Here is a 21,447-nt window from a genome sequence, read left to right as displayed (position 1 = left end):
CACCAGCCACTTGGGCCCTGTCCACCAGCGACGCTCTTTCTATCACTATCAATTAGTTTAGCTTATTCTAGAACTACATGCATCCTGTGCATTATTTTCCTGGCTGCTTTTGGATCAGCATGTGTTTAAAGTTAATCAGTGGTTTTTCATGTATCAGCAGTTCCCTCTCTTTGTTATTTCATATTCTATTATTCAGCTAGAGCACATCTGTTCACTCAGTTATGGACATTTGATCTGTTTCTCATTTTTGGCTACTGTGAATAAAGCTGCCATAAACATTTATGTGGGGATCTCCATGTGGGGATATATTTCTGTCTCTTTTTAATAACTATATAAGAATCTGATTTCTGGATCTTAGGTAAGTACTTGTTTAATTTGATAAGAATCTCCTAGACTGATTTTCAATGTAGTTACATCATTGTACTCTCCCAGTAGGAACAAATGTGAGTTCCAGTTGTTCCCCATCATTGTCAACCCTTGATATCCTGAACCATTTTAATTTTAGCTTCTGGTCAGTGCGCAGTGGCATCTGGTGTTTTTAAATTTGCATTTCTCTTACTTTTCTCTTATGATTGTTCTTAGATATTTTATATAGTTTTAGTTTAATGGATGGTTTGCATCGATTTCTAGTTATTTTGTATATGAGAACAATGTTGAGGATTAGGATATGCAATTGTTTTTGCACTGTTAAAAAGACTTTTCCTTCCTCTACTGGATTACTTTGGAGCCTTTGTAGCTCACTTGCTCTATCTCTGTCTGTCTCTCTGTCTCTCTCCCTGTAACTCTGCCTTTCAAATAAATAGGTAAATCTTAAAAATAAATAAATAAAAGTAGCCCAAATCATGGTGACAGGGCCACATTCCCTCTGTGACAATGTGTAATCCTCCGTTACACCTTCCTGGCATCTGGTGGTGGTCACCTATCCTTGATCTTTGGTGATGGTGCTGCTTCTACCTTTTTTTTTTTTTTCCAAAAAAATTACATTTATTTGAAAGGCAGAGTTACAGAAAGAGAAAGAGAAAGAGAAAGAGAAAGAGAAAGAGAAAGAGAAAGAGAAAGAGAAAGAGAGGGAGAGGGATTTTCCATCTGCTGGTTCACTCCTCAAATAGCCACAGAGGCCAGGGCTGGACCAGGACAAAGTCAGGAGCTTCTTCCAGGTCTCCCATGTGTGTGCAAGAGCCCAAGACTTGGACAATCTTCCACTGCCTTCCCAGGCACATTAGCAGAAGCTGAATCGGAAGTGGAGCAACTGGGAATCGAACCATCGCCCATATGGGTTTCTGGCATTGCAGGCTGCAGCTTAACCTGTTTTGCCACAATGTCAGTCCCCCATTGGTGCTTCTTGGCCTTCAGAATCTCTGAATTTCTGGCTCTGACACTCACATTACATTTTCCCCATGTGTCTCTGTTTTCACAGGTGGTTTGCTGTTCTAATACAGACATCAGTTATATTAGATTAGGGTGCACCCTAATGACCTCATCTTAGCCAATTATATTTTCAAAGACTCTATTGCATAAAAAGCCTGTACTCACAGGTATAGAGGTTGAGACTTAAATATTTTTTTGAAGGACACAGTGCAACCTATAACAATCATATTTGATTACTGCCTGTCTACTCCTGGAGAACCTGTAGTTACTTCCCTTCTAAGATACTGCAATGTGTTTTACTTCTTTGACCAGTCCAGCTAGAGGTTTATATCAATTTTACTGTTTTTTGATGAATTAGTGTTTTTTTTCATTTATTCTTTCTAGTGTTTGTCCATTTTGCATCTTCTTTATTTCATATTTTCCTTTCCTCTACTTTGAATTTAATTCCTTCCACCTTTGTGGCTTCATAAGTGAAAACTTATATTTTATCTCTTTTCTTTTCACATACAGCTATCTAAAGGGATAAATTTTCCCAAAGTTCTTACAAAATTTTTTTGTTGACCCATGTCTTAAGCGTGTGCTGTGAGGGGACTGTGGCACAGTGGGTTAAAGCCCTGGTCTGCAGCGCCGGCACCCAAGTCCTGCCTGCTCCACTTCTGATCCAGCTCTCTGCCACGGCCTGAGAAAACAGTGGAAGTTGGCCCAAGGGCCTGGGCCCTGGCAGCCGTTTTGGAGACCCAGAAGAAGTTCCTGGCTCCTGGATTCGGATTGGCACAGCTCTGGCCGTTGCAGCCACTGGGGAATGAACCAGCAGATGGACGACCTCTCTCTCTCTCTCTCTCTCTCTCTCTCTGTCTCTCTCACTCTCTCTGCCTCTGTCTCTCTGTAATCTGCCTTTCAAATAAATAAAGAAATATTTTTTAAAGATTTATTTATTTATTTGACAGAGAGCTGCATCAGAAATTGAGCAGCCAGGATTCGAACCGACTCCCATATGGGATGCTGGCACTGTAGGCGGTGGCTTTACCTGCTATACCACAGTGCCAGCCCCAAAATAAATAAATAAATCTTAAAAAAAAAAAGTATGTTGTGGGGCTGGTGCTGTGACAAAATGAGTAAAGCCGCTGCTTGTCGCACCATTGTCCCATATGGGCTCCATTTGGATTCCTGGCTGTCCCACTTCCAATCCAACTCCCTGCTGATGTGCTGAGAAAGCAGCAGGAGGATGTCCGAAGTGTTTGGGCCCCAGCATCCATGTGGGAGACTCAGTAAAAACTCCTGGCTCCTGGCTCCTGGCTTCAGACCCATCTAGCTCTTTCCCTGTGGCCATTTGGAGCGTGGACCAGGAGATGAGTGGAAGATCTCTCTCCTCTCTCTCTCTGTAACTCTGCCTTTCAAATAAATAAATACTTTTAAAAAAATGTTGTTTAATTTCCAAGTATTTTGAGATTTTCTAGATATATTTGTGTTACTGCTTCTGAATTAAATTTCTTTGTGGCTGGAGAACATACAGTGAGATTCAGTAATGTAGAATTTACCAGTACATGTTAATGTCCTTGTATATGGTCTCTCATGATGACTATTCTACATGTCCTTGAAAACAATGTGCATCTTGTCATTTGGGGATTAACTGTTCCATAAATGCCAACTGTGTCAGGGTGATTGTGCCGCAGGAGTCAGTAGTTCTAGAAGTTCGTGTTTGTGTGCCATGACTATGAAGAATGAGGAGCACAGACAGAGAAGGGCGAGCAGAGAAGCAAGTTTACTGAGGCAAAGGGAAGCTCCCACAGTGGGAGGGCCCCCGGGCAGGGATGCCATTAAGGGGATGTTGTCCAGGGGTTACATGCTTTGGGCAATGAGGGAGCTAATGCAGGGTTTTGTAAACACAGCGGTTAGTGACCAGTGACCTTCTCATCACAGGGAAGTTGATATGTGGAGCTGGACAGGTCCAGCTGTAACCTCATCCTGTTTTGCTTTCAGTTTCTCTGTCTTGTTTCTGAGTCGTGGGGGCATGTTGTTCCAGGCGCGTCCCTCTGCACCTCAGCTTTGAGTCTGTAGGTCAGGCTTGAGTCTCTTGGCCCTTTGTGGCCCTGATCCCTGCCCAGGGTTATATCTTAGCCATCTCTGGGCTCCATTAGTTGGTCACTTTGTCCAGGATTTCTATTGCCTTAATAGTTTGGTTCTAATTATCAACTATTGAAAAAATGGTTTTGAAATGTCCAAATGAGATTATTGTTACTTCTTGCTATAATCACGTTCTTTTCTGTTTCATGTATTTTAAAGTTTTCTTCTTTCTTATCCACTATCATGTATATTTTTTCAGGCCTTAAAATTTATCTTTGTTTTCCCATGGAGTCTTAAAGGGTCTATCTGTAGTAGACACTACATCATTATTTGATGAATGAATGAATGATGCCCAGGGTATAGTATCAATAAACTGATCAGTTTCTTGGTTATGGGTTTTTTTTAAGATTTATTTATTTGCCTGAAAGGGAGAGTAATGGAGAGGCAGAGGCAGAGGCAGAGAGAGAAAGAGAGAGAGAGAGAGAGAGAGAGAGAGAGAGAGAGAGAGAGAGAGAAAGGGGTCTTCTGGTTCACTCCCCAGTTGGCTCCAATTGCCGGAGCTGTGCTGATCCAAAGCCAGGAACCAGGAGCTTTTTCCAGGTCTCCCACGCTGGTGCAGAGGCCCAAACACTTGGGCCATTCTCAACTGATTTCCCAGGCCATAGCAGAGAGCTGGATCAGAAGTGGAGCAGCCAAAGGCTTAATTTTCTTATGATTGTTCATCTCAGCAAGAAAAAGGAAAGGTTCAAGCATCAAAACTGGCTAAAAAAAACTTCTACAATAAAGAATGTTGGGTTGCTTTCTGGGGTATTGCAGCTGGAGATGCCACTGGGCAAGCCAGTGAAAAAAGTCCAAAGGACAAAATGGTCAGTGTCAGTGGATGTCAGAGAGTTTGACCATCCGAATCCCCTGCAGGGCTTGCTGGATGAACTCACCTTCAGAATTCCTTATTCAGTAGGTAGTAGGTTAAATCATGTCCCCTCAGAATGCATGCCACGGTCCTCATCTTCAGTATGTCCGAAGTGAATGGGCCCTTATTTGGCGATAGGTTTGCTGCACCTGTATTTTAGGGAAGGATCTTGAGACCAGGCTGCATTATGGTGAGTACTAAATACAATAATGATTGTCCCTCTAAAGGGTAGGAAAAGACACAGATTCACAGAGGAGAGAACAGAAGCTGGTGTTTTGGGTCTACAAGCTTAGAAACACCTAGCATTGCTGGCCAATATCAGAAGTTGGGAGAAAGGCACAGAACCAATTCCCTCCCCGAGAGCTCCAGAAGGAAGCGATTTTGCAAATACCTTGAATATTGACTTCTGGTGTCCAAACAGTGAAACCATAAATTCTGCTGCTTTGAGTCACCAAATATTTGGCACTTTGTTAACAGCAGCTCTTTGTGACCATTTTAAACAGGAGTTTAAACATGAGTATTAATGATAACGGAGACTATTTTACATATCCTGTTCAGGCTACTGTGTCTTGGTTTGGAATGTGTGAGACTCATGAACATAGATTATGCTGTGAGTTCAACCACTGATCCATATGATTATTTCAATACTAGGATTTCTAGCATTAATGGATAATTAGCTAGAATAGAAAAATAAAAAACAATAAATAAAAATAACAGAGGTCAAGCACAATGATTGACAATGAGTATAGGGTCTGCCTCAGAAGGGTCTACAGATGATAAATGGTTTGGAGATCTCTCAACATCTCTGGTCCCCTTCCTCTGAACCATGGGATAAGGTGGAGAGTGATTTAAGAATAAGAAATCCCGGCGCCGCGGCTCACTAGGCTAATCCTCCGCCTTGCGGTGCCGGCACACCGGGTTCTAGTCCCTGTCGGGGCACCAGATTCTATCCCAGTTGCCCCTCTTCCAGGCCAGCTCTCTGCTGTGGCCCAGGAGGGCAGTGGAGGATGGCCCAAGTCCTTGGACCCTGCACCTCATGGGAGACCAGGAGAAGCACCTGGCTCCTGCCATCGGATCAGCGCGGTGCGCTGGCTGCAGCGCGCCTACCACGGTGGCCATTGGAGGGTGAACCAACGGCAAAGGAAGACCTTTCTCTCTGTCTCTCTCTGTCACTGTCCACTCTGCCTGTCAAAAAAAAAAAAAAAAAAGATTAAGAAATCTTCTTTGCAGATGAGTGCTTAACCATTTTTCCCTGTCACCCCGTACTAGACTTTATCCTTTAGTGGCGCAGAATCCAAAGAGCCTTGTGAAATTCTTCTTGCTGTCATCACTGTTGGTTTCTGAAATGCTGCTTTCGTTTGACTACTTAGAAACCACAGGAAGGGTGATTACAGTTCAATGTCGGGAGGCCCACTTGGGGCAATGTAGAGTGTTTCAGATCTCAGCCATTAGGGGGAAAGCGTTTGGCCTTGTGATTTAGACTCTTGCATGCCATATCAGAGTGCCATCTCTTGATTCTAGCTCTCTGCTGATAAATACATTGGGAGACAGCAGGTTCTGACTCAAGTAATTTGGTTCCTGCCATTTACACGCAAGACCTGAATTGAGTTCCTGGCTCCTACTTTCAGCTTTGGTCCAACCCCAGTTGCAGGCATTTGGAGAGTTTAGAAGCCAAAAGCCCAGAATTCCATACAAGTCTCCCATGTGGGTGGCAGTGGCCCAATGACTTGGACCATATTCTGCTGCTTTACCAAGCACATTAGTAGGGAACTGGATCAAAAGCAGAGCAGCTGGGGCTTGAGCTGGCATTCTGATATGGGATGCCAACACTGCAAGTGGTGGCTTAATCCACTGTGCTACAAAGGAGGCCCCTCTCTGACTCATGAATATATACAATCACAAAATAAATCTAGACTGTTAGAATCCTTTGATTGCAAAGATAAAAATAAATGGAGTGGCTAGATGAACAGGAAATCTCAAACCAGAGGTTTCTATTTATTACCATAAAAGCCAGGAAATTTAAAGTTAGTCCCTGGGCAAAAGATAAATAAATAAGAGGCGGGAACCTGGGCAGTTACTCCTCCAAATGCAGTGACTCAGACCAGCCTTCGCTGCATGCTGGTGTCTATTCCAGATGTCCTTCACTCAGCCCAGACCGGAAGAACCACAGCTACTGTGAACCCGTGGTATGGCCTGAAGCTGTGTTCTTGGCTTATCTAGCTAACTGTGTGAGCCCAAAGGAATGGTAATTACGCGATTTCTCAAATTAAAAAAAAAAAAAAAAAGGCTTTTGCAGTGAGAAAACAAGTGACCTCTTGAGATCTCCATATTTGTGAGCTTGCGTATGTGTGTTGTGTGGTTTGCACGAAAGAGAAAATTGAAGGCAGCGTACAGAACATTAAAAACCCCTGTGTGCGGGGCTTTCAGGTCTTCTGCTCCTCTCCTGCCCCTCGCTGGCTGAATGCTGAGTGAGCTGTGGTGGGCTGGTGAGGCCCAGAGGGTGAACAGGGCACCTACCCCAGGCACTCCCTACTGTGTTCTAGCCCACCTCAGTTGAATCCCCGACCCAGCTTATATACATTGCTCTTCTCAGCACTGTGGACTCTTTGGCCTGGGTGGCAGCTGTGAGATGCTTGGGCTGGGGTCCCTGCTATAGTGAGGGAGACTCTCAGGGTGTCAGACTTGCAAAGCAAGATCTATCATGGTCTTCATGGTAGAAATAAGGAAGTTGACTGTGTTGCCCTGCCTTGGAAGACAAATTCATCTTTGTAGACCTAGCCTGGGTTGCTGCTTTTGAAAACTTGGAAAGATCAGTGGAATATCAATTGCAGCACAGTGTGCAATTTCCAGAGAGGTCTTAACTTCAACACTTCATGGCAAAGGAAAACACATGGTTTCTTCCAGGGAGATTGAGCCCGAGTGAAGGAAATGACAATGTGTGCCTCACCTGTAGCTAACACCAAGGAGGTTAGGGGCAGAAAGACTTGTCCCTTCTGTGATAACTACATGGACCAGAGGTCCCTGGAAGAGCTCCAGAAACAGATCTATGCCCCAGAATACCAACACTAGGCTTGATATTTGAGTCCAGTGTGGTGGTATGCGGCTGTGCAGTGTCTGTGTTTTTGTGATTATTTGGTGGTGTATGAATAAGGGTCCTCAGGCACCCACTGGCTTTTTGGGACTGGCCTGGCTTCATTGATTGGGTATGTTTTGTTTGATCTCATTGATGGAGGTGAAGGGCAGAATTGTGTCCTGCAGAGTCCTTGAACATGGCCATCTTCACTCTCATCTGCTTAGCCTCACACCTGCTGCAGTCCCTGCATACGTTCACCATGGTGACACTTGCCATCCAGATTTTTGCCCCCTGTGGCCCATTTTACAAAAGACACTGAAGGCATTTACTCCCCACGGTTGTGTGGTTCACAGTGCTTTTGGCATTTTCAGCTTTGGGAGTCCTGCTGTCCATAAGTGTTGTGGGAACCACACGTTTGGCCTTTCTGCTCATTTCCATCTCAGGTCTCTGCCCTTTCTACCTCATTCACCTGCAGCTTTTTAAGGAAAACATTCATGGGCCTTGAGATGAAGCTGAAATCAAAGATTTGTCCAGGTTCCTTAGATAACTTAGGGACCACTACCATATTGTGAAAGTGAGCTAACAGACTAGCCTTCTAACATATATAACATTTGAAGGAAAGATTCCATTCTGGAAACAGCAGACTGATGTGGGTAAGAGAACAGAGACCAAAAGAAAAAAATGACCAAAGGCATGAGTGTTGGAGGTGCTTGTCCTGTTAGTTTGTGGATAAAAAAGCTTTCTGTGGCTCTCTTGAATTAATGCCTCTCATTTACTGTTCATTGTAACAAATGAAATGATATGCTTTCTAGTTGTTAAAAAATTCACGTATCCATCAAAAATCATCTTCCTCTTTTATTAACAGTGGTTGTGATAAAGTATTGCTCTCAATTCTGTGCTTTGATCAAAGGGACATATTGGGTGGTTCAATTAATCCCGTCTTAAATTACTGTCATCTTCTAGTGATGGTCGTCTTCTCATTAATGAAGCTATTTGCCTTTTCCAGAAATTCCATGTGAGAGGCCAGTGTTGTGGGCAGTGGGTTAAGCCACTATTTGAGACACTGACATTATGTTCTTGTGCTTGCTGCTTCGCTTCCCACTCAGCTTCCCATTGATGTGCTTGGGAAGGTAGCCAGCAAGTGCTTGGCCTCTGCCATTCCTGTGGGAGACCCAGACAGAGTCACCTGAGGAGTGAATCAGCAAAGGTAGGATTCCCCTCTCCACCCCTGCTTCTCTCGCTGTCACTTTGCCTTTACATGAATGAATACATTTATTAAAAAGTCAAATGTGAATATTTTCACACACAACTGGTGAAATAAAGAGGGGAACAACCTTCCCGGAGGGAATTTGATAATGTATATCCCAGTTCTTTAAATGTATAAATACCCTTCGACCTTATAATTTTATGTTTTAAATAATTTTCTAAGAAAACACCGAAGTTACAGGCCAAATTTTTTTACACTAGAAGAAAATTGGAAAAAATTTAGATGTCCAATAATAGGGGGTTGCTTAAATAAATTATGGGTATAAACATGTGGATATTAACTATATATGGTTTTTTAAATCATGCTTTAGGGTTGAACATTGTGGTGCAATGGGTAAAACCCCATTGGCTTCTACCAAGTCCAACCAACCCTGTCATGGGCATTTGGAGAGTGAATTAGCAGATGGAGAATCTCTCTTTGTCCTTTTGTTGTTCTGCTTTTCAAATATATAAAAAATGAATAATTTATGTTTTAGATGAATACTTTTAAAGTGAAGAAATGCTTACACTTATTAGAAAAGAATAAATTGGAAACACTAAATAATGATATCAACTTTGGTAGTAAACATGATGTCTGAACAAAAAACTAGAAGAATATAAACCACATTTTTTATAGGGGAATGATATGTTTTAAAATAACTTTAAAAACACATTCACCTGCAGCCCACATGAGTCAAAAAATGAATAACCTTTTTTTCACATAGTAATGTGAAAGAGAATGTCTTCAACAGAGAGGAAATTACTTAATCCAAGAGCTAAGGTATTGAGTTGTGACCCTTCTTGTATACGTATAAACACATAGAGGTTTTATTCATCCCGTTGACTAGTGGCTTGTTTTATATTTGTTAATTTTCTGTGAGAGGTATTCCTCTTGTTTTCCACAACCATGTGTTGCCTTATCTTTTCAAACTGCAAATGTTAAGTTTGAGTGCTGTTTTGTAAAGAGTACTATATAGTTAGTTGAAATGGAGGAAGATAAAGCACATGACCATCTTTCCTTTCCTGTAAACAACAACTTTCATCATGCAGTTTCCTCTTACCACTTCACCAGGAGGGGCAGAGCATTTTGAGTCAGAGTATCCTCACTCAGAGGCAATTCGCTTCTCGCCGTAGAGCCCCGAAGGGATTTTGGACTAGAGTGGACGGCTTCTCCCTCATATTGGGTTCTGTTTCTTCCACCTGCATCACTGCACGGCACAGATCCAGGTAACACCTGCATTTATCCCCTTGGGTCTTTGCACCTGGTTATCCTATTAATTCTACTTATTCTAGGAATATGGCACTGAACTACAAGTGATGTGGCCTGAGAAGGAGCGTGGTAGGAAAGCATTCCCTCTCATTGCATTAGAATTGCACAGACTCTGCAGCGTGTCAGAACTGAGGTTCAGCGTGCAGGATGAGTTATCTTCTCCTTCTCAGTATGCTATGAGTTTTGCTTTGTGTTCTGAACAAAAAAAAGACCTATTTGAGGAGTTATTTTTTACTTGATGTTAATTATTTACATAGTATCATTCCATATTGAAGGATTCTGTAGCAGAAAGTTCTTGTTAGTAGGAAGTTAGAGAATGTGTGAATACTTAAGCATAGGAAAAATTTTAAATTAATAAAACATAAAAGGACAATGATGTGTTCAATTTGTTTTTACATAGTTTCTGCTTCTTGGATATTATCTTTTCTCACTAATTAATGTTAAAAGCAAAGTAAATTTTAAGTTTTACTATTTACTATTTCTTTTCATTAATATCTATTACTAGACTGATCCTTACTGGACATCAGCTAATAACTGACAAATTTTATTTTCACAAAAGCTCTGATGGCAACATCACATGCAGGAACCTAAGAGATTTTTATTCAGCTTATCTTGCGCAGGACACTGGACTTGGAAATGTTCACCAACTTGTGATATTCACCCTCATGTAATCATTTACAGTTAGTGTATAAGATATACTTTGGGAAACACTCTGATAGAGGCAGGTGCAATTGCAAAGAAGAGCTTTTAAAAACATTTATATGCATGTCAAGATATGTGTTTCTTAAGCCAAGCCATTTATACTTGCAGAATGTAGAATTCTTATTGTTAGAATCAACCATTTAAACGTGTTTCAGATATCTGATGTGGTACCAATTTTACCTAACATTTTTATATGTATGTTGAACATTTTGAGTGAAATCGACTGAATAAATAGGACTAATAATCTACTAGATGTCTTTTTTATTCTTTCCACTTTTCTCTAGGAAGCATCGTGTTGCAAAGTGCTGCTGCAGAAACATTGCTCTCCTTCTAGAACAGCAATCAGAAGATGGCTTATTCACCTTTGAGATATCTTCGGTTTTCTTCAGAATCACAGAATACATTAAGGCCTGATGTCACTCAACAGCCTGGGAAAACTGATAACAAAGGTATATATTTATTTAAAGTACTTAGAATATATAAATATATATTTAAGATGTGTTTATTTACTTGAAAGGCAGAATGAGAGAGAGAGAGAGAGAGAGGAAGAGACACAGAGAGAAACATATCTTTGATTCACTGTTTTACTCACCAAATGGCCACAGCAGCTGGGGCTGGGCCAAGCCAAAGACAGGAGCTTGGAACTCCATCTGGGTCCCCAACATAGGTGTCTGGCACCCAAGTACTTGGCCATCTTCTGCTGCTTCCTCAGGCACATTAGCAGGGAGCTATGTTGGAAGTGAGGCAGTTGAGATTTGAACCAGTGCAGTAAGGGATGCTGGCATCACAAGTGGAGGCTTCATCTGCTGCGCCACAATGCTGATCCAAAGGTATATATTTTAAGCATCTAAATTCACCTCTGTTTTATGGATTACCAAACTTGAGGGTAAAAATGTATTTTATGGACTTTTGGATGTCAAGTGGTTGCAAGAAACATTAACTAGCTAGAGTAGTAGAACAGATTTTTTTTTTTTTAACATGAAGTTAAGAGAATGGAGAAATTAATGAATTCCTTGAAATTTGAGGAGCTAATAGAATGCTTTTATTAAATTTGGTCAAGAATAATTTGTGAGACATATAAAAGTAAATGATAGAATAGTGTCTCAAGAAAACATAGCATTTCTTAGAGAAATAAATGTCTTGCAGAATGTATGACATGAAAAATATGTGTTAAAAACCAATGCTATTTTTCTGACAATAGATGTTTTAAGTGCCTTAAATATGTATTAAACCTGAAGGACCATGAGCATTCAAAAATGTTTGCATCAAAGGGACATTCTAATTTTTTTGTTCTCTCTCTACCTTCAAATATTGTCACAATTAAACTAATCTGAGAATAATTTTTATTGTTTTAATGTGGTGATAATCAAAGATAAAATTTTTTAGATATCGAGGACCTTAAAAGCAAAAGGATACAGTGTTGTGTAGAGAATAATAGAACAGATGATAAGGACAGTGGATTTCTAGAAATTTTTGTGAGGATGGACGCTGATCACTTTTGCAATCCACAATACTCATATTGGCGACCACTTTTGCAATCCAGAATATGCATTATTGGTGACCACGTTCTCAAGAATATTGCTTGCTTTTTCCTTTTCATGGTTAGTTGAGATCACAGAAAGTAGTACACATGTCACTTTTGTCTCTCCTGCATGTCTTATGTCAATTGCTGTTAATGACTGTATCAGGAATATGCTTTTGAAACGTGGTAAAACTATTCTTGTTCATGGAATTTCTGCAATGAGGATATATCAGCCAGAAATCTTAAACTTTAAAATTGCAATTCTTATGTTATAAATCTAAATCATTTTATATGAAATATTCTTGTAAATCTTTTAAAGACGATTGTCCCTTTGTTTCAAACAGTGACCCTGGATAAGGTGAGTAGTAACAGGCTCTTTTGCTGGTAATTTTTTGTTCTTTCCTTTTTTCTTTAAAGAATTTTCAGTGATCTGGCATCTCATGGCAGTGACATTTGGAATTCTCTGTTTACTTCTCTCAGTGACGATCATAGCATTGCTGATAAAGAGTGAGTAATGGAAGTCCATCTTTCTAGTATGAGGAACTGCAGTAAGCATTTGATGGACAGATAGATAATGATAATGTTCCCTGCTGAAAATCTGAAAACCTCCCAGATGGTTTTGGAGTGTGTTGTTTTTTTTCAGGAACATATCACACTGTGGTGTTCATTTTGCTTACCTAGTTCACTGGCTCTGAAGCTGTGATGGGCTGTTTCATTCTGCATAATGCATGGGAACATTCCTTTTGGTAGATTATTGTGCAGTATTCTGACGTTGAGTTGAGATCATTGTCAGTTTGAGATAAACACTTTGGCTTATTTTAGTATATAATAATGAAATAGTTTAGTAAGAAGAATGAAAACACAGATGAAAGATGAACTTGAATTTAAGCTTTATCTTGTATTTGGATTCTTTCTCATCTTTAGAGAAAACCATGGATATACTACATTTGTAGGGACTCATCGATTTTCTGATTTTTTTCATCTACTCCAATAATAATTGTGCCATATACTCATGTTGTTTAGTTCAGGTTAATTTCTTTTTTAATTTCAGAGAGAGAGAGAGAGAGAGAAATGAAAGGAAGGAAGTTTGTTCCATTTGTTGGTTCACTCCCAAAATGCCTGCAGCTGAAGTTGGGAGCAATGGATTCAATGATTCTCGGCTCCCACGTGGGTGGCAGGAGCTCAACTTCTTGAGTTATCACAGCTGCCTATCACGAAATTGGAATCAGGTGCCAGGGCTGGGGCCAGGGATTGAACCCAGGTACTCTGATATAGGACATGGATATCCTAACAGCTAGACCAAACATCTGCCCACTAGGTTAGGTTTTTGTATTAGAATGACATATCATTAAATGTTAACAAACTGAATTTTAATTTGCTACTTATTTGTAAATGATGTGCTGTAAAAATGAACTAAACTGTAAGGTATGGTGTTAGCCATCATGATGCTATTCAGGTATTTTATTTATGCTATCCTTAAGATGCTAATAGTGAGAAATTTGATGTTTCCATTTCTGTGGTCAGTTAATTGAGGTGTTATTCTCTAAATGTCAAATTACTGGAGTAATCATTTGAATTGGTGGTCAAAGTGAGACTTTATTTCTTTAATTTCACTGTTTGATCCTCATGAGTATATTTTTGTATATCTGTACTACACATTTTAGTTTTCCATCTTAGTCAAGAAAAACATCAACAGCAGGAATTTCTAGGAAACCTCACTCAAAAGTACCAATTTGTGCGAAATGATAACTATTTAAAGAAGCGACTCTTGGAAAATAAGACTTTAGAATATGACGCTCTCAAAAATGAAACCTTTCTAATGAAAAATGTGCTGGAGTCACTTATTTTAAAAAAGGGTGGATGTTATGCAAAAGAAGATACCTCTCCGAAATCTCTGCACAATCCAGGTATGGAAGAAATCTGGAAGGATTCACTGTATCGTCTTGGGTCATTTCTTCCCCTCTAGAAGTTTTGATGTCTAATAAGCAGGCTATGCCTAGTGATCTATGGCTCTACTGGACAGCTTTGAATTTGTGCCTTTCAGATGTGTGGGGTTGGAATCTCTGGAACCACATTGCTTGTGTAGAGCCCTGTGTTTCTCCAGACTTCATGGCAGTTTTTGCCTCCTCTCTATTCCCAGACGGTGAAACAGTATGCCAGACCCCTCGGAACTCAGCTGATCTGGCCCTGTGAGACTTAGGGTGTTGCTCACATATAAGCAATATAAGGCTTTCACAATAAATACACTTGGCCTACAATGGGCCTTAATGCTGTTATAAAGATAATTTGTGTGTATGTTTTTTGTGTGTGTATGTTGGTGTGTCTGCCTTGACTTCAGATATTTGGCAATTTGTGACCACTAATACCAGTGTAATTTTAAAAATTCATAGAAAAAACTCTGCAAGTGTTTCAAAAATTTTTGCATCAAAATAAACATTTTAATTCCGTTTTTAATGAACTCTCATATATACTTCCTGCACTCTATCTGCAAGATTTGTCATAGTGCTGATGTGTTGATATCATTAAAAATAGCCAAGATATAAAAAATATTAAATCCCACGCAGTAAATTTTATTATCTTGCATATGATGGGATGAATTGACCATATTTATCAAAAACTACTAAATATTTATTTAGGATTTAGAGTTTTCAAAGAGTTTTGAGTATTTAACCTTGGTACCTAGTATAAATTTTATGTTTAAATTATTCAAAAATTTTACATTATAAATATAAATATGTGAAGAGAAAAGAAAAAGTTCAAAAATATATTTTAATTTAGAAAGCACGCTAGAGTTTTTAAAAGCTTGGTTTAATTTTGTCATATTTAAACAGTTGAATCATGGTGTTATTAACATAGAAATACTGCATGGGTTAAATATGCATGATTTGATAAGTTGAACATAAGCATTCTCTCACGAAACCATTACCACAAGAAGGATCATAGACATATCCATCAACTCCCAAAAGTTCAGATGAGTTATTTTTTAACTGCTACGTAGAGACGAGAACAAGTGGGAGAGTGACTCAGGGGACAGGATCTAAATCAGAACAATCACAAGGATCTACTCTCATTATTTCTCCCCTTTTACACATGAGACAGCTTAGGTGATCCTTTTGTGCCATTGCCAATAAGTCGTGGAACAACATTGTTTTCACCAGATTCCAGATCTGGTTCTCCTCTCAGGGCTGGGGAATATCCAGCCCACAGACCTTGTAATCATTTGGTCTGGCCCTGCCAAGGCAACCACATGTGCGACTCTAAATTCAATAAATCTAGAGCCGGCAAATTTTTAAGTTGGTAATTTTATATAGTCGCAAGTGATGTTGGCAGAAAAAAGATTCCCCATCCCTGGAAGTAGATAAAATGAACTAGTTATAATCTAAGAAACATTGTTCTGTGCTGGTTTATTACATTAGCATGACGTCCTCCGGGGTTTCATCCATGCTTTCACAGGTGGCAGGATTTACATCTTTTAAGGCTGAAAAATGTAAATGGCATTCATCGTGTGTGTACCACGTCATTCATCCACCAGTGGACATTTAGGTTGCCTGCATATCTTGGCTATTGTGGAAAATGCTGCCTTGGACATGGAAGTGCAGCTATCTCTCGGCATTCCTGAACCTTATGATTCCCATATTATTACTATTATAGATAGATTTGAGCCTTGTTGTCAGTTATGGGGAGCTGATAAATATATTGTTCTGATTCACAGAAGACCAGATAATAAGTTTAATGACTGACCTTACATGTTGTAGGTAAAGTCCATGAAGACTACTGGTCCTGTTGTGGAGTACACTGCTATTATTTTGTTCTGCAAAATAAAAGCTGGACAGGATGTAAACAAACTTGCCAAAGTTACGGTTCCTCCCTTTTGAAGATTGACAATGAACATGAACAGGTATCACCGACTCCTCCATGTACTCTCAATCTCATGAACTGCGTCTCTCATCTGTGACCCAAGATGCTGAGAAGGGGAGGGTGGTCCAGAAAGAGGGATCTTCAGCTATTCTTTCTATTGTGTGGACAAAGATTGTAGAGTTCAGAGTCCCCCAGAAAGAGTTCAAATCACATGATCTATTATGACGATGATTATGAAGAATGAAGTTTGTAATCCTCTCTCTCTCCAAGGAGTCTCTAGTAGTGCCTTTCCTTGGAGGAAGTACTTATCTGAACCTTTGGTAACCTGTACCCTAGAACCACAGTTATTTTTTCTCTATGGGGTGGCAAGCAGTGGGGGTGCAGCATAATCTAGGAGTTACTACCAGGAACTCAGCATTCAGACTGCCTGGCTCCAACCCAACTTTGCCACTTGTTGCTGGGTGACCTTCAGTAAATTTCTTAACCTCCCTGAGCCTATCTACAAAATGGAGGTGATAATGAGCACCATCAAAGTGATAGCAGTTTTACAAATTAACCTCACAGTGATTCGAGAGCATCTGTACATCACATTTACTTAATAATCTTATAATATCAAGATACATATCTTAAAAAATAAAAAGAGAAAATGTGGTGGCAACAATATTGAGATTGTCTCTTTTAAAATATTATTTATTTCTAAGTCAGAGTTACAGAGAGAGAGGGAGAGACAGGAGACAGAGGGGGCAGAATATCTTCCTTCCATTGGGTCACTCCTCAGATAACTGCAATGGCCAGGGTTGCGCCAAGCCAGGCGGAAGTCTGGAGCCAAGAGCTTCATCCAGGTCTCCATGAGGGTCTCAGAGGCTCAAGCACTTGGGTCATCCTCAGCTGCTCTGCTTTTTCCAGGCCATTAGCCGGGAACCGGATCAGAAGTGGAGGAGCTGGGATAAGAACTGGTACCCATATATGATGCTGGCATTTCAGGGTGTGGCTTAACTCACTATACTATATCACTGACCCAGAGATTGTCTTTTAAATTTAGTATTAAGAAAAATAATTCAAATGCACAAAGTGTGTTTTTATAGAGAAATGTTTGCAAATATCAGCCTAAAATTTCTTTTTATCATTTAAAAAACAACTTAAAAATTATATGCAATATAATAAATGTTTGAAATCACTTTAAAGACTATGATGTAAAGTCACAAAGTAATTCTATTTTATATACTAAAACATAAATATAAACCTACATTTCAGATGGCAGTCATTTAATCAGACTTACATGTCATGTTGGAATGGTACATTTCAGATATATTTTACACTTCCAAACACTGCCTCCCTCCTTTTTATCCCTTTCAACTACTCACCTAAAACAAGGCTTTCTCTTGTGAATCTGAAGCCTGTAATGCATGCCCCCCCAGTCTTTTTATTTTAATAAATTCATTTTGAAGACCCCTTCTTTCAATTAAGATTATGTAATGATCTCTTCTCTACACCATTAAATATTCTTTTGGAGCATGAGCTTAATAGTTTCATAAGTGTCGTGAATTATTTAACAAATTTCTTATTGGTAGATAATTTAAAATTTTTCCATGTTTTAAATAATCCAGGAGACCAGCAGCCAATTTTCACAAATATAAATAGTCTAATATGAGAAAACTGCTTTGAAAAATGAAAATGCAAGGTTTGAAGGATGTGAGATTTTCTAGAAAGTAGAGACAGAAGGTGATATTTAGAGTGGCAGCAGGATACTGGCCATAGACACACAGCTGGTCCCTCTACTTGTCCAGCTTATTCATCCACCAGTTGGGAACTTAGTACCATAATGTGTTTTATTTCTTTGATAGGCATTTGTTCAATTTCACATTCATAAAAATACTTGCTGGATTGGATTGTCATTTAATGAAGTGGAATGGAAATGGAAATGGCTTGATGATGGCACATCACCTGGAATGTAAGTTTCTGGAATGTATTCAGACTCTAACACTGGTGTGGGAGTTGGAAGGATTGTGTCTAACAAGTCATCGCTCATCTCACGCAGTTTATTTTCAAGTAAAGTCCATTGGTAAGAAAAGAAGAATTAGGGAGAAAGTATTTTAGTGAGTATATATTCTTTCTATTATGTAAACTTTTGGGCTTACCTTTAGTTCTGATCTGCTGTTAAACTATTTATTGATTTTTTAAAAAATAATTTATACTTTTTACTTCTAGGCATCCTTTTTATGTTTTCCAATATCTTTGCTGGCCATTACTATTTTCAAAGTGTCTTATTTATTGTGAGGTAAAAGTATTCATTGTACAGTTGGCATCTGGTAGTTCTAATATTTGGAGATTTGTGGGTCTAATCCATTGTTTTTGCTGGCTTTTGTTCATAATGCTATTTTCTTTGTAATACATAGTGATCATTTTCTTCTTTCTGAACTGGTTTGGAAACCCGTTAAGGCTTGTGATGGAGGTGGTGGCTTCCCCAAGAAAGAATTTGCTTTTGTTGACTGCTTCGGGACACTATGAGTCTGGGTCACTTCTTTAAAAAATATTTTATTTATTTATTTATTTGCTTATTATAATTTTATTTCAGAGAGAGGGAAAGAGAAGAAGAGAGAAAGATAGGATTGATGATTTTCCATTTGCTGATTCACTCCTCAAATACCTGCAATTGTCAGGGCTGAGCCAGGCTGAACAGGAACCTAGAACTCAATCTGGGTCTCCCACATGGGTGGTAGGGACCCAAGTACTTGAGCCATCACCTGATGCATCCCACGGTGTGCATCAGCAGGAAGCTGGATTTGGGAGTGCAGCCAGGAGTCAATCCCAGGTGCTCCTATGTGGGATGCAAGCATCTAAAGTAGTATCCTAATTGCTGTATCAAGCACCCACCCCATATCTGGGCCACTTTTAATAGTAAGTGTAAGTCCTGCAAATATTTGTTTTGTAGGAATACAATGGCTAGGAACCCATGAAAGATATCATTCAGGAAATTACCTTGATATACTTGTGTGTTCCAAGTACACACTCAGCTAACTATGTCAGAGATCACAGAAATTCTCACAGACCAAGTTACGGTGCTCATACCACACAGTTAATTCTGTCAATGAGAACCCCTAGCACACTGTATGAGAGGCTGAAAGGATCACCTGAATCACAAGTGAGGCAGTCTTCATATGGCTGGACTCCCTCTGCTGCCTAACCCTTACCTGTCCATGCTGCATTTTGCAGTACCAGACTTAAGGTTTGAGTAAGCAATACCAATAGGCAAAGGTTCTTGTAGTCAGTGCACACATTTTCTGTATTAGGGAGTTGCAGGGGCAGCCTGGCCAAAGCTGCAACTTTTTTATTAACCTGATGAGTAGTTCAATTTAATTTGTGTGTCTTGGACAAATGCTTGAATGCATATCATCAATGGATGATTAATTTAAACCTCATAAGCTTTTAATGTATGTATTCTTCATGTAAATTTTTGCGTATTTTGTGTCTACTTGATCCTTTATTCCTTTTTTATGTTTATGTTCATCACACAATGCTCTGCCTACTTTATCTGTACCCAACATGTCTCATAGTTTATTCATTTGCCTTTCCACACTTAAAGTGCATTATGCATTCTGCCTATATCCTTGAAGCTACTTTCATTTCATCTATTTTCCTTATTTGTTTTTTCTCTCTTTTTTTCTGTAGTAGATTTGACAATTCTTAAGTAACATAGTAAATGCAAATTATATGAGGGATTCAATTCAAAAATTGAATTATTAGGTAAGATTATTCTTTCCTCTTCTGCTTAAATTCAAGAGTTAAGACAATTCTAGAGTGATTTATATTGAAGATATGTCATTTCAGGGTCTCAGCCTTAGGTAGCTTGTCTTCTATTTAGAATCTCTATCTTGGATGGAATTCATTGTTCAGCCTACCACATCCATTAGTGGAAAAACTGGTTATAGTGCCTCAGTCACCCTTCTGAACTTCCACCTCTACTTAACCCTCAGCCCAACTGTGAATCTGCTTCTTGCCATTTGATGAACATATTCAAGAAGGTTCAGCATCTTATTTATCCAGTATTTTAAATTATATTCAATAGAAAATTAGCTCTTGCCCTCAATCTACCTATTTTTTTTTTCTTAAATAGATGTCCTACTTTATCAAAGGATTGTCATGTTTTGGCTCAACTATTAGTTATGGGGTGGGGAAGACAAATAAATAAGACAAACAAAAGCATCAATCAAAAAATCTCATCTCTGACTATATTCCAATTCTATTTTTTTCCTTAAAGTATATGCACATGAAACCTGGTTATCTGTGTCATAGAAATTCAGTTCTTTTAAATTCCTCATTTTTATTGAAAAAATAAAATAAGAAAGAAGGTTTAGTATATTATAATCCCAGAGCCATATTGAAAAGTAATTTTTTTGCTGATCAAAAATTGCCAGTGTGGAATAAACTGGGAGAGTTTAGGTGAATGTATTTAACAGGCCAAGCACTAAAGAAAATCTTTGGTGTTGAAGTTGGATTAATGTTTCTATATATGAAGAATTTAGAAAATAGAGTTTAAAAATCATGAATTATGTCATTGAAAATTCAGATTTAAACAGTTGACCTTTATATTTTCTGTTCTACAGGAATTTTACAGTCATGAATTTGCCTTCTGGGAGAGGAAGATGTGCATTTTTGACATCAACAGGAATATCAGCTATCGATTGCTCTAAAACCTACAGCTGCGTCTGTGAAAAGAAAATTAATTGTAATTTCTAATTCAATGTGCACTTAGAAGAAAAGATAACATTGGAAATGCTGTCCTATTTTTGTTTCCTGTAATAATTTGTGATTACTACTAACACCTGTTTTTGACTGCAATGTTTAGCCCAATGTAGAAACAGAGGTGAGCTGGTGAATACAAAACTGGTGTTTTGGAACGTGACATAAGAGCCCAGCACCATCTTCTTCCTGTAGACAACTGCAAAATTTTGTCCTTGGAAAGAAATTGCTCCTTTCTTTATGGACCCGAGGAATTATTCTTTCTGTTTTTCTGGGCCACACAGAACACTAATTAGAGAACCTTGGTACACAGCCTGGATCTCTGACCTTGATGATATAATTAAGAACTAGAATATAGTTAACTTTTTACTATCTAGAAGCATACCTCACCTTTAAAAATTATTTTGTTATAAAATTTAAATTCAAATTTACTGAATGTTTGAAACATTAGTACAAGGAACTCCCATGTCACTTTTACCTACAGTTATCAATTGTTCATTTTGTTCTGTTTCACTCCCTTCCCTTTCACTTTCACCATTCTCTCCTCGATGCTCCATATGATAATAAATTGAAGACATGATATTCCTTTGTCTAAATATTTTCCAAGAAAAGGACTTTGTATTTTTTTATTTTTATTTTAAATTTTTTCAAAAGATTTATTTATTTATTTATTTGAAAGTCAGAGCTACACAGAG

At 38.9% G+C, this 21,447-nt stretch overlaps 1 pseudogene; it reads left to right on the top strand.

The window, feature by feature from the left end:
- Positions 1–3,076: 3,076 nt before the first annotated feature.
- Positions 3,077–20,777, top strand: LOC133762175 (killer cell lectin-like receptor 2; annotated as a pseudogene).
- The last annotated feature ends 670 nt before the right edge of the window (positions 20,778–21,447 follow it).

The sequence above is a fragment of the Lepus europaeus genome, chromosome 6 (assembly GCF_033115175.1).
Source record: "Lepus europaeus isolate LE1 chromosome 6, mLepTim1.pri, whole genome shotgun sequence".
Lineage (NCBI taxonomy): Eukaryota > Metazoa > Chordata > Mammalia > Lagomorpha > Leporidae > Lepus > Lepus europaeus.
Note: the sequence above shows the minus strand (reverse complement) of the source record. Positions and strands in the feature narration are given on the sequence as shown.